This window comes from Hordeum vulgare, chromosome 4H (genome assembly GCF_904849725.1).
Source record: "Hordeum vulgare subsp. vulgare chromosome 4H, MorexV3_pseudomolecules_assembly, whole genome shotgun sequence".
Classification (NCBI taxonomy): Eukaryota; Viridiplantae; Streptophyta; class Magnoliopsida; order Poales; family Poaceae; genus Hordeum; species Hordeum vulgare.
In genome coordinates this window covers 446,576,188-446,592,547 of record NC_058521.1, presented here as the reverse complement: position 1 = coordinate 446,592,547, position 16,360 = coordinate 446,576,188, and positions in this window count along the sequence as shown.

Sequence of the window (16,360 nt, the reverse complement as noted above, 5' to 3'; positions counted from 1 at the left end):
AGCAACGGTGTAGCAAAGTGGCCCAATCCTTTTTGTAGCAAGGGACAAGCTTGAACAAAGTCATAAGAGGAAAAACACTCCCGAGGACACACGGGAATTTCTGTCATGCTAGTTTCATCATGTTCATATGATTCGCGTTCGTTACTTTGATAGTTTGATATGTGGGTGGACCGGCGCTTGGGTACTGCCCTTACTTGGACAAGCATCCCACTTATGATTAACCCCTCTCGCAAGCATCCGCAACTACGAAAGAAGAATTAAGACAAAGTCTAACCATAGCATTAAACTAGTGGATCCAAATCAGCCCCTTACGAAGTAACGCATAAACTAGGGTTTAAGCTTTTGTCACTCTAGCAACCCATCATCTACTTACTACTTCCCAATGCATTCCTCTAGGCCCAAATAATGGTGAAGTTTTATGTAGTCGACGTTCACATAACACCACTAGAGGAAAAACGACATACAACATGTCAAAATACCGAACGAATACCAAATTCACATGACTATTATTAGCATGACTTATCCCATGTCGTGAGGAACAAAAGTAACTACTCACAAAGCATAATCATAATCATGATCAGAGGTGTAATGAGTAGCATCAAGGATCTGAACATTAACTCTTCCACCAAGTAATCCAACTAGCATCAACTACAAAGAGTAATCAACACTACTAGCAACCTTACAAGTACCAATCGGAGTCGCGAGACGGAGATTGGTTACAAGAGATGAACTAGGGTTTGGAGATGAGATGGTTCTGATGAAGATATTGATGGAGATGAGCCCCCTCCGACAAGAGGAGTGTTGGTGATGATGATGGCGACGATTTCCCCCTCCGGGGGGGGGGGGAGTTTTCCCGGCAGGATCGTCCTGCCGGAGCTCTAGATTGGTTCTGCTCAAGTTCCGCCTCGTGGCGGCGGCGAAACCACTATAAAGCTCCCTTCTTATTTTTTTCTGGACGAAACCCTCCATATAGCAAAAGAGGGGGGCAAGTGGGCCAACAGGGTTCCCACAAGCCCCCATGGCGCGGCCTGGGGGGGTGGCCGCGCCGTGCAGGCTTGCGGCCACCCCCTGGCCCTCCTCCGGTACTTCTTCGGCCCAGTATCTTTTATATATTTGTAAAAAAATCTCCGTTGATTTTCACGACGTTTGGAGATGCGCAGAATAGGTATCTCAACTTTGCTCCACTTTCAGGCCAGAATACCAGTTGCCGGTATTCTCCCTCTTCATGTAAACCTTGCAAAATAAGAGAGAAAAGGCACAAGAATAGTATCGTGAAGTGAAATAACAGCCAAAGAAGCGATAAATATCAACATGAAAACGTGAAGCAAAATGGACGTATCACAGTCCACCTCCTCCCTTCGGGCGACGCACCTTGGGGCTCCTTGAGCCCCAAGGCTAGCCCCTCCCCTCCTACAATATATACTCGTGGTTTTAGGGCTTTTGAGACACACTTTGCCACGTGCAACTCAAACCTATACCATGTAGTTTTACCTCTAGATCGGATTTGTGCGGAGCTCAGGCGGAGCCTTGCAGGAGTAGATCATCACCACTACCGGAGCGCCGTCACGCTGCCGGAGAACTCATCTACTTCTCTGTCTCTCTTGCTGGATCAAAAAGGCTGAGATCGTCATCGAATAGTACGTGTGCTGAACGCGGAGGTGTCGCCGTTCGGTGCTAGATCGGAACGGATCGTGGGACGACGGTGATTTGAATCACGAAGCTGTACGACTACATCAACCGCGTTTCTTAACGCTTCCCGCTTAGTGCTACTGCGACAACAGACCTTCCCTCGCAACGGCGCCACGAATCCTGCTGCTACGGGCTACGCCTATAGGGACTTCCTTGGCAAATGTGCAAAGGATTTCCCCGCGGCCTTGTAGCCTTGCGTTGGTGTTCCCTTGAAGAGGAAAGGGTGATGTAGCACAGCGGCGGTAAGTATTTCCCTCAGTTTGAGAACCAAGGTATCGATCCAGTAGGAGGATCGCGTCAAGTCACAAGTACCTGCACAAACACAAAGAGCTTGCACCCAACGCTATGAAGGGGTTGTCAATCCCTTATAGATTGTTTGCAAAGTGAGAACTGAAAGCAAAGAGTAAACAAAGCAAAGTAAAAGTGAAAGTGGAGACGATAGTTGTGAATAGACCCGGGGGTCGTAGTGTTCACTGGTGGCATCTCTCATGAAAGCAAGTAGACGATGGGTGAACGAATTACTGTCGAGCAATTGATAGAACCGCGCGAAGTCATGACGTTATCTATGGCAATGATCATATCTATAGGCATCACGTCCAAAACAAGTAGACCGATACTCTCTGCATCGACTACTATTACTCCACACGTCGACCGCTATCCAGCATGCCTCTAGTGTATTAAGTTCAAAAGAACAGAGTAACGCCTTAAGCAAGATGACATGATGTAGATGGACATTCTCAAATCTATGATGAAAGCCCATCTTGTTACCCTTGATGGCAACAACATGATGCGTGCCTTGCTGCCCCTTCTGTCACTGGGAAAGGTCACCGCACGGTATGAACCCAAAACCAAGCACTTCTCCCATTGCAAGAATCATAGATCTAGTTGGCCAAACAAAACCCAAGACTCAGAGAGACTTACAAGGATATCAAATCATGCATATAAGAAATGAGCAAAGACTCAAATATAATTCATAGATAATCTGATCACAAATCCACAATTCATCAGATCTCGACAAACACACCACCAAAGAGGATTACATCGGGTAGATCTCCATGAAGATCATGGAGAACTTTGTATTAAAGATCCAAGAGAGAGAAGAAGCCATCTAGCTACTAACTACGGACCCGTAGGTCTGAAGTGGACTACTCACGAGTCATTGGAGAGGCGATAATGTTGATGTAGAAGCCCTCCAACTCCAAAGTCCCCTTCGGCAGGGCACCGGGAAGGGTCTCCAGATGAGATCTCATGGAAACGGAAGTTTGCGGCGTCGGAAAAGTATTTTCGTGGATGCCCTGATTTTTTCTGCGATTTTAGGGAATTTATAGTCCAAAGAGCTAGGACAGGGGAGCGCCAGGGAGGCCACAAGCCTGGTTGCCAGGGGCCCCCCACCCTGGCTGCGGCAACAGGGATTGTGGGCTCCCTGTGGGTCCCCTGCCTTGGCCCTCAAGTCCCCCGATCTTCTTATGTTCTGGAAAAATTTATTTCGGGGATTTTATTCCGTTTGGACTCCATTCGAAAATCATATCTGAAAAGAGTCAAAAACACAGAAAAAACAGGAACTAGCACTTGGCACTGAATTAATAAGTTAGTCCCAAAAAAGATATAAAAGGTATATAAAACATCCAAAGTTGACAATATAACAGCGTGAAACCATCAAAAATAATAGATACGTTTGAGACGTATCAAGCATCCCCAAGCTTAACTCCTGCTCGTCCTCGAGTAGGGAAGTGATAAAGAATGAAATTTTGATGCTTTCATGCTACCTAGGATAGATGTCCTTTGTAACTGCTCTTATGTGACGTGAATGTTCAGATCCATTAGATTCAAAACAATAGTTGGCTATTGATGTGGAGACAATAATACTTCAAGCAAACTAGCAAGGTAATTATGAACTTTCAAAATAACTAGGCCAAAAGAAAGTTATCCCTACAAAATCATATAGTCTGGCTATGCTCTATCATCCTTGCACAACGAATTTAAATCATGCTCAACCTCAGTATTGGCCAAGTAATTGTTTTCACAGCTCTACTTTCTCAAACCTTTTCAATTCTCACGCAATACATGAGTGTGAGCCATGGTTTTAGCACTATAAGTGGAGTGGAGTGTGGTGGAGGTTACAAGACAAACAAGGAGAAGATGGTCACATTGACTAGGCATATCAATGAGCTATGGAGATACTCAGCAATAGATATCAACGTCAATGAGTAGGGATTGCTATACAATTGATGCACTAGAGCTAAGAGTATGTGAAAGCTCTTAAAGAAAACTAGTGGGTGTGCATCCAACTTGCTTGCTCACGAAGACCTAAGGCAAATTTGAGGAAGCATATCATTGGAATATACAAGCCAAGTTATATAATGAAAATTTCCCACTAGCTATATGGTGGTGACAAAACGAGAGACTCTCAATCATGAAGATCATGGTGCTCAATAAGCACAAGTGTGGAAAGGAGATAGTAGCATTGTCCCTTCTCTCTTTTTCTCTCATTTTTTTGGTGGGCTCTTTGGCCTCTTTTTTTCTTTCTTTTTTGGTGGTCATCTTTGTTGTAAATGGGCTTCGCTGGCCTCTTTTATTTCCTCACATGGGACAATGCTCCATCAATGATGATCATCACACTTACAACTCAAAACTTAGAGCAATGATGACTCTATATGGAATGCCTTCGGTAGTGTACCGTGACAATGATCTAGCATGGCATAGACATCAGTGGAAACATCTTGCTAGCTATCTTATGATCATGCAATGGCAATGTAGAAGTGGTTGCACATGTCATGGTGGTAGTTGCATGGCAATATATCTCGGAATGGATTTGAAAAAGGCATAGTAGGTAGGTATGGTGGCTGTTTTGAGGGAGGCTAATGGTGGTTTTATGCACCGGCGAAAGTTGCACGGCACTAAAGAAGATAGTGATGGTGGAAGGTGAAAGTGCATCTAAACCATGGACTCAACATTAGTCATGAAGAACTCATATACTTGTTGCAAAAGTTTTAGTAGTAATCGGAACAAAGCATTCAACGCATACTCCTAGGGGAAGGGTTGGTAGGTATAAACGATCGCGCGATCCCGACCGCCACACAAAGGAGGACAATTAATAGACTAATCATGCTCAGACTTCATCACATAGCGGTTCACCATACATGCATGCTACGGGAATCACTAACTTCAACACGAGTATTTCTAGATCCACAACACCTTACTAGTATAACTTCAATATTACCACAACCACAATTCAAAACTAATTGAGATGAATCAAACTTCTCCAACTACTCAATGCACATGAAGGTGGAAGTTTTCATATCCCTTTGGATAACTACCCCTTTTAAGACTACTATCATAGCATAGATCAACTACCAAGCCACGCGCTTCCGTGCTCTAAAAGATATAAGTGAAGCACACAGAGCAAAATCAACTAGCTCAAAAGATATAACTGAAACACATGTGAGCTGATTTGTCTAACCAAATGATATAAGTGAAGCTCGACAAAATCATGGTGAGTGCATATCTCTCTCTCCAGGTGTGCAGCAAGGAAGATTGTGACACAACAAAAATAAAAGACTCCTACGATACAAGACGCTCCAAGAAAAACACATAACATGTGATGAATAAAAATATAGCCCCAAGTAACGTTATCGATAGATTGAAGACGAAAGAGGGGATGCCTTCCCGGGGCATCCCCAAGCTTAGGATTTTATGGCATCCTTGAATAAACTTGGGGTGCCTTGGGCATCCCCAAGTTGAGCTCTTGCCACTCTTTATATCTTTGTCCATAAGAACTTCACCCAAAACTTGAAAACTTCACAACACGAAACTTAAACAGAAACTCGTGATATCATTAGTATAAGAAAGCAAATCACCACTTCCTTAGGTACTGTAGCAAACTTAAATACTACTTATGTTGATGTTGGTTTACTGTATTTTCAATCTTCCATGGCTAATACCCCCCGATACTATCCATAGTTTCATCAAAATAAGCAACCAACTCAACAAAACAGAATATGTTAACAATAGACCAGTCTGTAGCAATCTGTATACTTCGTATACTTCTGGTCCTTAAAAAATTCGGAAAAATTACGACAGTCTGAAGAATTTGCATATCAATTATCAGCAAAAAGAATCAACTCAAAATCTCTCACACAAAAAAATAAAAATTATTTTCGTGAGCAGAAAGTTTCTGTCTTTTCCAGCATGATCAAACGATCATCCCCAAGACTAATCATAACGGTTTTTCTTGGCACAAATGCAAAAGAAACACAAAAAACACAATCATAACATAATTATGATAGTGTGGACGCAACAAAATATAAAGAAAAAGATAAATTCATTGGGTTGCCTCCCAACAAGCGCTATTGTTTAACGCCCTTAGCTAGGCATTGATAAATCAATGATGCTCACACAAAAGACAAGAATTAAAGCACAACGAGAGCATCATAAAGCATGTGAAAATCACATTTAAGTGTAACATACTTTCTATGCATAGGCACTTTGTAGGAAAACAGATTGTCAAGACAACCAATAGTTGCCATATGCAAGGAAGAAGAAAGAGACAATAGCAATCTCCACATAACGAGAGATAATTTGGTAACATGAAAGTTTCTACCAAAATATTTTCCTCTCTCATAGCAATTACACGTGGGATCATATTCGAATTCAACAATGTAACTATCACATAGGATATTCTTTTCATGATCCACATGCATGCAAAGTTGACACTCTTCAAAAATAGTGAGATTATCATCAACTAAAGTCATGACTTATCCAAACCCACTTTCAATAGTATTGCAAATATCATAATCATCATGACGCTTGAACAAATCTTCAAGATCGTAAGAAAAATCATCACCCCAATCACGATCATTGCAACAAGTAGTGGACATAGCAAAACTAGCATCCCCAAGCTTAGGGTTTTGCATATTTTTAGCATAATTATCACTAATAGAATTTATAGTGAAACCATTGCAATCATGCTTTTCATCCAAGTTGCCCTCGTGAATCACTTCATAAATTTCTTCCTCACAATTTTCAGATTCACGCATCTCAAGCAAAACTCCATAGAGAAAGTCAAGTGCACTCAACTTTCTAGCAATTGGTTCCACATAAGTGGATCTCTGAAAGAGATTAGCAAGTGGGTGAGGATCCATATCACTAGATTTTTAGCAAGCGAAGATGCAAGCATAATGAAGGCACATAGCACACAAGCAAACAAAGAGCAAGCGAGAAAAAGGGCGAACGAAAAGGCAAACGGAAAAGGCGAACGAAAAAGGCAAATGTGAAGTGGGGGAGAGGAAAACGAGAGGCAACTAGCAAAAAAGGTAAATGCAAGAGATGAGTTTGCGACACCTACTTGGATAGATCTTGACTTGATCTCTCCTCTCCCCGGCAACGGAGCCAGAAATCCTTCTGCTACTGCGGCAACAGACCTTCCCTGGCAACGGCGCCAGGAATCCTGCTGCTACGGGCTACGCCTATAGGGACTTCTTTGGCAAATATGCAAAGGATTTCCCCGCGGCCTTGGAGCCTTGCGTTGGTGTTCCCTTGAAGAGGAAAGGGTGATGTAGCACAGCGGCGGTAAGTATTTTCCTCAGTTTGAGAACCAAGGTATCAATCCAGTAGGAGGATCATGTCAAGTCACAAGTACCTGCACAAACACAAAGAGCTTGCACCCAACGCTATGAAGGGGTTGTCAATCCCTTATAGATTGTTTGCAAAGTGAGAACTGAAAGCAAAGAGTAAACAAAGCAAAGTAAAAGTGAAAGTGGAGACGGTAGTTGTGAATAGACCCGGGGCCGTAGTGTTGACTACTGGCTTCTCTCATGAAAGCAAGTAGACGGTGGGTGAACGAATTACTGTCGAGCAATTGATAGAACCGCGCGAAGTCATGACGTTATCTATGGCAATGATCATATCTATAGGCATCACGTCCAAAACAAGTAGACCGATACTTTCAGCATCTACTACTATTACTCCACACGTCGACCGCTATCGAGCATGCATCTAGTGTATTAAGTTCAAAAGAACAGAGTAACGCCTGAAGCAAGATGACATGATGTAGATGGACAATCTCAAATCTATGATGAAAGCCCATCTTGTTACCCTTTATGGCAACAACATGATGCGTGCCTTGCTGCCCCTTCTGTCACTGGGAATGGTCACCGCACGGTATGAACCCAAAACCAAGCACTTCTCCCATTGCAAGAATCATAGATCTAGTTGGCCAAACAAAACCCAAGACTCGGAGAGACTTACAAGGATATCAAATCATGCATATAAGAAATCAGCAAAGACTCAAATATAATTCATAGATAATCTGATCACAAATCCACAATTCATCGGATCTCGACAAACACACCACCAAAGAGGATTACTTTGGATAGATCTCCATGAAGATCATGGAGAACTTTGTATTGAAGATCCAAGAGAGAGAAGAAGCCATCTAGCTACTAACTACGGACCCGTAGGTCTGAAGTGGACTACTCACGAGTCATTGGAGAGGCGATGATGTTGATGTAGAAGCCCTCCAACTCCAAAGTCCCCTCCGGCAGGGCACCGGGAAGGGTCTCCAGATGACATCTCGCGGAAACGGAAGCTTGCGGCGGTGGGAAAGTGTTTTCGTGGATGCCCTGATTTTTTCTGCGATTTTAGGTAATTTATAGGCCAAAGAGCTAGGGCAGGGGGGCGCCAGGGAGGCCACAAGCCTGGTTGTCGCGTGCCCCCCTGGCCACGGCAACAAGGCTTGTGGGATCCCTCTGGGCCCACTTGCTTGGCCCTCAAGCCCCCCGATCTTCTTCTGTTCTGGAAAATTTTATTTCAGGGATTTTATTCCGTTTGTAGTCCGTTCCAAAATCAGATCTGAAAAGAGTCAAAAACACAGAAAAAACAGGAACTGGAACTTGGCACTGAATTAATAAGTTAGTCCCAAAAAAGATATAAAAGGTATATAAAACATCCAAAGTTGACAAGATAATAGCGTGAAACCATCAAAAATTATAGATACGTTTGAGACGTATCACTTAGTGATCTACAAGGGTACGTAGATCTAATCTCCTCTCGTAGATGGACATCACCATGATAGGTCTTCGTGTGCGTAGGAAATTTTTTGTTTCCCATGCAACGTTCCCCAACAAGCCATGATGCTTTTGAGAGATTTTTATCCGAGAAGCGACTAAGACCTCGAACAATGCAAACCGAGCTTGCAACACACCAATTGGCCTCTCAATATTCTTTCGGCAAGCTTATTGTGCTTCGGCAAAAAAATGTGCTTCTTGATTTTGGGGTCACTGATGATCTTCAAAAATATTGACCAAGAAGGATAAATATCATCGATAAGATAGTACGCCATAGTATAGTTATGGCCATTGATGATATAGTTGCAAGCCAGAGCTTTGCCACTAGCTAGCGGAGCAAATAGATTATATTTGCTGCAAAACAGAGATATCATTGAGATACCCCGGTAAACTAAAGAAGCAATGCCAATCAATAGATCATGTGAAGCCGCCACTTCAAGCACGATGGTGGGTTTACGTTTGTGTTCGGTGTATTGCCCTGCCCAAGCCACCGGACTTCTTTCATCTCCAATGCATGCAATCTACACTGCCTAGCGTGCCCGGATAGCCCTTTGCTTCGTTCATTGCCATGAGCTTCTTTGTGTCATGTTTATTTGGACCTCGAAGGTACTTTGGGCCAAAACCCTGGATCATTGTCTTTGTAAAGACATGGACACATTTGATGGTGGTATATTTGCCAATGTGAAGATATTCATCTGTGTAGTCAGCGGGAACACCATATGCAATCACTCTCATCGCCGCCAATATTTTTTGACATGCACTAAAGCAAATAAGACCGGGCCATTCGTGCGCTGAGTGAATAAACAATAATTTTGCTCACATACCTCAACTATGCAGACGAAAAGTGACCAATACATTCGATATCGCCTACGAAATAGGTTAGCTGGATAAGTTGGTACCTCGGTGAAGTATTCTTTCATGAGCATTTTGTCATCGAGAGCTCGGGTGCGGGGAATGCATTGTGAGCCCACTGTGGATTCACACCGTTTTCTTCAGCCCCGCCTTAAATTCGTCGACGAGATGCAACAACACTAGGTTGTCGTCATCGCCATCGAGGATCATCTCTTCTATGTCCGAATTGTCGACGAAGACAACCCGGAAGAACTCCAATCCATCTACAAAATGCACATAAAACGCCCATGGATTTCACTTGAACATACTCCGGGCCAAATCGAGCACGAACCCGTATGAGTTGGCCATATCTCACCCGAAGTCGGTCGAAGCAAAGTCGCGCCGCCCTTTTCTTCTCCCTATTGGTCGAAGCATGGTCGAGTCGAACCGTCCCTTTCTTCTCCCCGTCGGCCAAAGAAAAGCCGCATGGTCCTTTTCCTCCGATGCATGTCGCTCATAGGATCCGCAAGCTACAAGGCTGCACAATGAGCTCCCTGACGCATCCATGGTGCTGGCGGCGGCCACGAGCCGCAAACAAAAATGTGCACCCCGATGTCGAAACAGTTGGAAATATGCCCTAGAGGCAATAATAAATTAGTTATTATTATATTTCTTTGTTCATGATAATCGTTTATTATCCATGCTATAATTGTATTGATTGGAAACATAATACTTGTGTGGATACATAGACAAAACACTGCCCCTAGTAAACCTCTAGTTGACTAGCTCGTTGATCAAAGATGGTCAAGGTTTCCTGACCATAGGCAAGTGTTGACACTTGATAACGGGATCACATCATTAGGAGAATCATGTGATGGACTAGACCCAAACTAATGAACGTAGCATGTTGATCGTGTCATTTTGTTGCTACTATTTTCTGCGTGTCAAGTATTTATTCCTATGACCATGAGATCATATAACTCACTGGCACCGGAGGAATGCCTTGTGTGTATCAAACGTCACAACGTAACTGGGTGACTATAAAGATGCTCTACAGGTATCTTCGAAGGTGTCCGTTGAGTTAGTATGGATAAAGACTGGGATTTGTCACTACGTGTGACGGAGAGGTATCTCGGGGCCCACTCGGTAATACAACATCACACACAAGCCTTGCAAGCAATGTGAGTTAGAGTATGTCACGGGATCTTGTATTACGGAACGAGTAAAGAGACTTGCCGGTAAACGAGATTGAAATAGGTATGCGGATACTGACGATCGAATCTCGGGCAAGTAACATACCGAAGGACAAAGGGAATGACATACGGGATTATATGAATCCTTGGCACTGAGGTTCAATCGATAAGATCTTCGTAGAATATGTAGGATCCAATATGGGCATCCACGTCCCGCTATTGGATATTGACCGAGGAGTCACTCGGGTCATGTCTACATAGTTCTCGAACCAGCGGGGTCTACACACTTAAGGTTCGGCGATGTTTTATGCGTATTTGAGTTAAATGGTTGGTTACCGAATGTTGTTCAGAGTCCCGGATGAGATCACAGACGTCACGAGGGTCTTCGGAATGGTCCCGAAACGAAGGTTGATATATAGGTTTGTCTCATTTGATTACCGGAAAGTTTTCGGACATTACCGGGAATGTACCGGGAGTGACGAATGGGTTCCGGATGTTCACCGGGGGGGCAGCCCACCCGGGGGAAGCCCATAGGCCTTAGGGGTGCCGCACCAGCCCTTAGTGGGCTGGTGGGACAGCCCAAGAGGCCCTATGTGCAGGAGAAGAAAAAATCAAAGAGAAAAGAAAAAAAGGGGAAGTGGGAAAGTGGAGAAGGACTCCACCTTCCAATCCTAGTTGGACTAGGATTGGAGGAGGACTCCTCCTCCCCCCCTTCGGCCGACCCCTTGGGGCTCTCTTGAGCCTCAAGGCAGGTCCGTCCCCCTCCCTCCTATATATAGTGAGGTATTAGGGCTGATTTGAGACAACTTTGCCACGGCAGCCCGACCACATACCTCCACGGTTTTTCCTCTAGATCGTATTTCTGCGGAGCTCGGGCGGAGCCCTGCTTAGATAGATCATCACCAACCTACGTTGCGCCGTCACGCTGCCGGAGAACTCATCTACCTCTCCGTCTCTCTTGCTGGATCAAGAAGGCCGAGATCATCGTCGAGTTGTACGTGTGCTGAACGCGGAGGTGCCGTCCGTTCGGCACTAGATTGGAGCGGATCCTGGGACAGATCGCGGGACGGTTCATGGGGCGGTTCGCGGGGCGGATCGAGGGACGTGAGGACGTTCCACTACATCAACCGCGTTTCTTAACGCTTCCTGTTGTGCAATCTACAAGGGTACATAGATCGGAAATCCCCTCTCGTAGATGGACATCAGCATGATAGGTCTTTGTGCGCGTAGGAAATTTTTTGTTACCCATGCGACGTTCCCCACAGTGGCATCATGAGCTAGGTTCATGCGTAGATGTTATCTCGAGTAGAACACAAAAGTTTTTGTGGGCGGTGATGTGCGATTTGCTGCCCTCCTTAGTCTTTTCTTGACTCCGCGGTATTGTTGGATCGTAGCGGCTCGGACCGACATTACTCGTACACTTACGAGAGACTGGTTTCATCGCTACGAGCAACCCCGTTGCTCAAAGATGACTGGCGAGTGTCGGTTTCTCCAACTTTAGTTGAATCGGATTTGACCGAGGAGGTCCTTGGAGAGAGGTTAAATAGCAATTCATACATCTCCGTTGTAGTGTTTGCGTAGGTAAGATGTGATCCTACTAGATACCCATGGCAACCACGTAAAACATGCAACAACAATTAGAGGATGTCTAACTTGTTTTTGCAGGGTATGCTTGTGATGTGATATGGCCAATGACGTGATGTGATATATTGGATGTATGAGATGATCATATTGTAATAGTTAATATCGACTTGCACGTCGATTCTACGGCAACGGGCAGGAGCCATAGGGTTGTCTTCAAACTAACGTTTGTGTTTGCAGATGCGTTTACTATATTGCTAGGACGTAGCTTTAGTAGTAATAGCATAGCATACACGACAACCTCGATGGCGGCACGATGATGAAGATCATGATGATGGGGATCATGGTGTGGCGCCGGTGACAAGAAGATCATACCGGTGCTTTGGTGATGGAGATCAAGGAGCACTTGATGATGGCCATATCATGTCACTTATGAATTGCATGTGATGTTAATCCTTTATGCACCTTATCTTGCTTAGAACGAGGTAGCATTATGAGGTGATCTCTCACTAAAATTTCAAGACTAAATTGTGTTCTCCCCGACTGTGCACTGTTGCGACAGTTCGTCGTTTCGAGACACCACGTGATGATCGGGTGTGATAGACTCAACGTTCACATACAACGGGTGCAAAACAGTTGCACACACGGAACACTCGGGTTAAACTTGACGAGCCTAGCATGTGCAGACATGGCCTCGGAACACAAGAGACTGAAAGGTCGAGCATGAATCGTATAGTTGATATGACTAGCATAGAGATGCTTACCACTGAAACTATTCTCGACTCATGTGATGATCGCACTTGAGATAGTGGATTTGGATCATGTACCACTCAAATGACTAGAGAGATGTACTTTTTGAGTGGGAGTTCTTAAATAATATTAGTAATTGAACTAATTGTCATGAACATAGTCTAATGGTCTTTGCGAATTACGATGTAGCTTGCGCTATAGCTCTACTGTTTTTATATGTTCCTAGAGAAAATTTAGTTCAAAGTTGATAGTAGCAAACTTTGCGGACTGAGTCTGTAAAACTGAGGATTGTCCTCGTTGCTGCGCAGAAGGCTTATGTCCTTAATGCACCACTCGGTGTGCTATACCTCGAGCGTCATCTGTGGATGTTATGAACATTCGACATACACGTTTCTGATGACTACGTGATACTTCAGTGCAAAATACTTAATGGCTTAGAAGCAAGGCGCCGAAGACGTTTTGAAACGTCACGGAACATAAGAGATGTTCTAAAGAGATGAAATTGTGATTTCTTGCTCATGCCCTTGTTAAGAGGTATGAGACCTCCAACAAGATTATTTTTCCATGGAGTAAAGGAGAAAAGCTCAATTGTTGAGCGTTTGCTCAGATTGTCTGAGTACGACAATCACTTGAATCAAGTGGGAGTTAATCTTCCAGATGAGATAGTGATGGTTCTCCAAAGTCACTGCCACCAAGCTGTGAGAGCTTCGTGATAAACTATAACATATCAAGGATAGATACAATGATCCTTGAGCGATTCGCGATGTTTGACACTGCGAGAGTAGAAATAAAGAAGGAGCATCAATAGTTGATGGTTAGTAAAACCACTAAGTTTCAAGAAAGGCAAGGGCCAGAAGGGATACTTCGTGAAACGGCAAAACAGTTGCTGCACTAATGAAAAGACCCAAGATTAAACCCAAACCCGAGACTAAGTGCTTGTGTTATGAGGGGAATGGTCACTAAGGCGGAGCTACCCTAGATGCATGGTAGATAAGAAGGCTGGCAAAGTCGAAAGAAGTATATTTGATATGCATTATGTTGATGTGTACTTTACTAGTACTCCTAGTAGCGCGAGGGTATTGGATACCGGTTCGGTTGCTAAGTGATTAGTAACACGAAATGAAAGCTACGGAATAAACAAAGACTAGCTAAAAGTGAGGTGACGATACGTGTTGGAAGTGTTTCCAAGGTTGATATGATCAAACGTCGCACGCTCCCTCTATCTTCGGGATTGGTGGTAAAACCCAAATAATTGTTACTTGGTGTTTACGTTGAGCATGAACATGATTGGATCGTGTTTATTGCAATACGATTATTCATTTAAAGAGAATAATAGTTATTCTATTTGCTTGAATAATTACCCTCAATGGTTTATTGAATCTCGGTCGTAGTGTTACACATGTTCATAATATTGGTGCCAAAAGATACAAAGTAATAATGATAGTACCACTTAGTTGTGGCACTGTCACTTGAGTCATGTTGGTATAAAATGCATGAAGAAGCTCCATGCTGATGGATCTTTGTACTCACTCATTTTTGAAACGTTTGAGACATGCAAACCATACCTGTTGGTATAAATGCATGAAGAAACTCCATAGAGATGGATCATTTGGAGTCACTTGATTTCGCATCACTTGAGACATGCAAAAACATGCCACATGAAACAAGAGAGTAACTTGTTGGGAGTAATGCATTTTTTATGTGTGCAGTCCAATGAGTGCTAAGGCACGCAGTGGATATTGTTATGTTCTTACTTCACTGACGATTTGAGTAGATACAGGAGTATTTACTTGATGAATCACAAGTCTGAAATATTGAAAAGTGCAAAGCAATTTTAGAGTGAAGATCGTCGTGACAAGAGGATAAACTGTCTAGGATATGATCATAGAGATGAATATCTGAGTTACGAGTTTTTGGTACGCAGTTAAGACAAAGTGAAAATTGTTTCGCAATTCATGCCACCTGGAACACCATAGTGTAATGATGTGTCTAGACGTCATAGCCACGCCATATTTGATACTGTGATGTCTCTTATCGAATTACCACTATCGTTTATGGGTTATACATTAGAGACAACCGCATTCACTTTAAATAGGGCGCCGCGTATTTCCGTTGAGATGACACAGTATAGACTATGGTTTGGAGAAACCTAAGCTGTCGTTTCTTGAAAATTTGGGGCTGCGATGCTTATGTGAAAAGGTTTTTAGTCTGATAAGCTCGAACCCAAAGCGGATAAATGCATCTTCATAGGATATCCAAAACAGTTGGATATATCTCCTATCTCAGATCTGGAAGCAAAGTGTTTGTTTCTAGAAACGGATCCTTTCTCGAGGAAAGGTTTCTCTCGAAAGAATTGAGTGGGAGAGTGGTGGAACTTGATGAGGTTATTGAACCGTCACTTCAACCAGTGTGTAGCAGGGCGCAGAAAGTTGTTCCTGTGGCGCCTACACCAATTGAAGTGGAAGCTGATGATAGTGATCATTAGAGCTTCGGATCAAGTTACTACAGACCTCGTAGGTCGACAAGGTCACGTACTACTACAGAATGGTACCGTAACCCTGTCTTGGAGGTCATGTTGTTGAACAACAATGAACCTACGAGTTATGGAGAAGCAATGGTGGGCCCGGATTCCGACAAATGGCTGGAGGCCATGAAATCCGAGAGAGGATCCATGTATGAAAACAAAGTGTAGACTTTGGGAGAACTACTTGATGGTCGTAGGACTATTGAGTACAGATGGATCTTTAAAAGGAAGACAGACGATGATGGTGATAAGTCACTATTAAGAAAAGCTCGATTTGTCGCAAAGATGTTTCCGACAAGTTCAAAATAGTTGACTATGATGAGACTTTCTCACTCGTAGCGATGCTATTATGTTAGTAGTTTCTGCATTATTTATGAAATATTACACATAGGATGTCAAAACATTGTTTCCTCGATGGTTTCCTTGAGGAAAGGTTGTATGTAATACAACCAGAAGGTTTTGTCGATCCTAAGGATGCTAACAAGTATGCAAGCTCCAGCGATCCTTCTAAGGACTGGTACGAGCATCTCGGAGTTGGAATATATGCTTTGATGAGTTTATCAAAGCTTTTGGGTTTATACAAGGTTTATGTGAAACTTGTATTTCCAAAGAAGTGAGTGGGAGCACTATAGAATTTCTGATAAGTATATGTGGTTGACATATTGTTGATCAGAAGTAATGTAGAATTTCTGTGAAGCATAAAAGGGTTGTTTGAAAGAAGTTTTTCA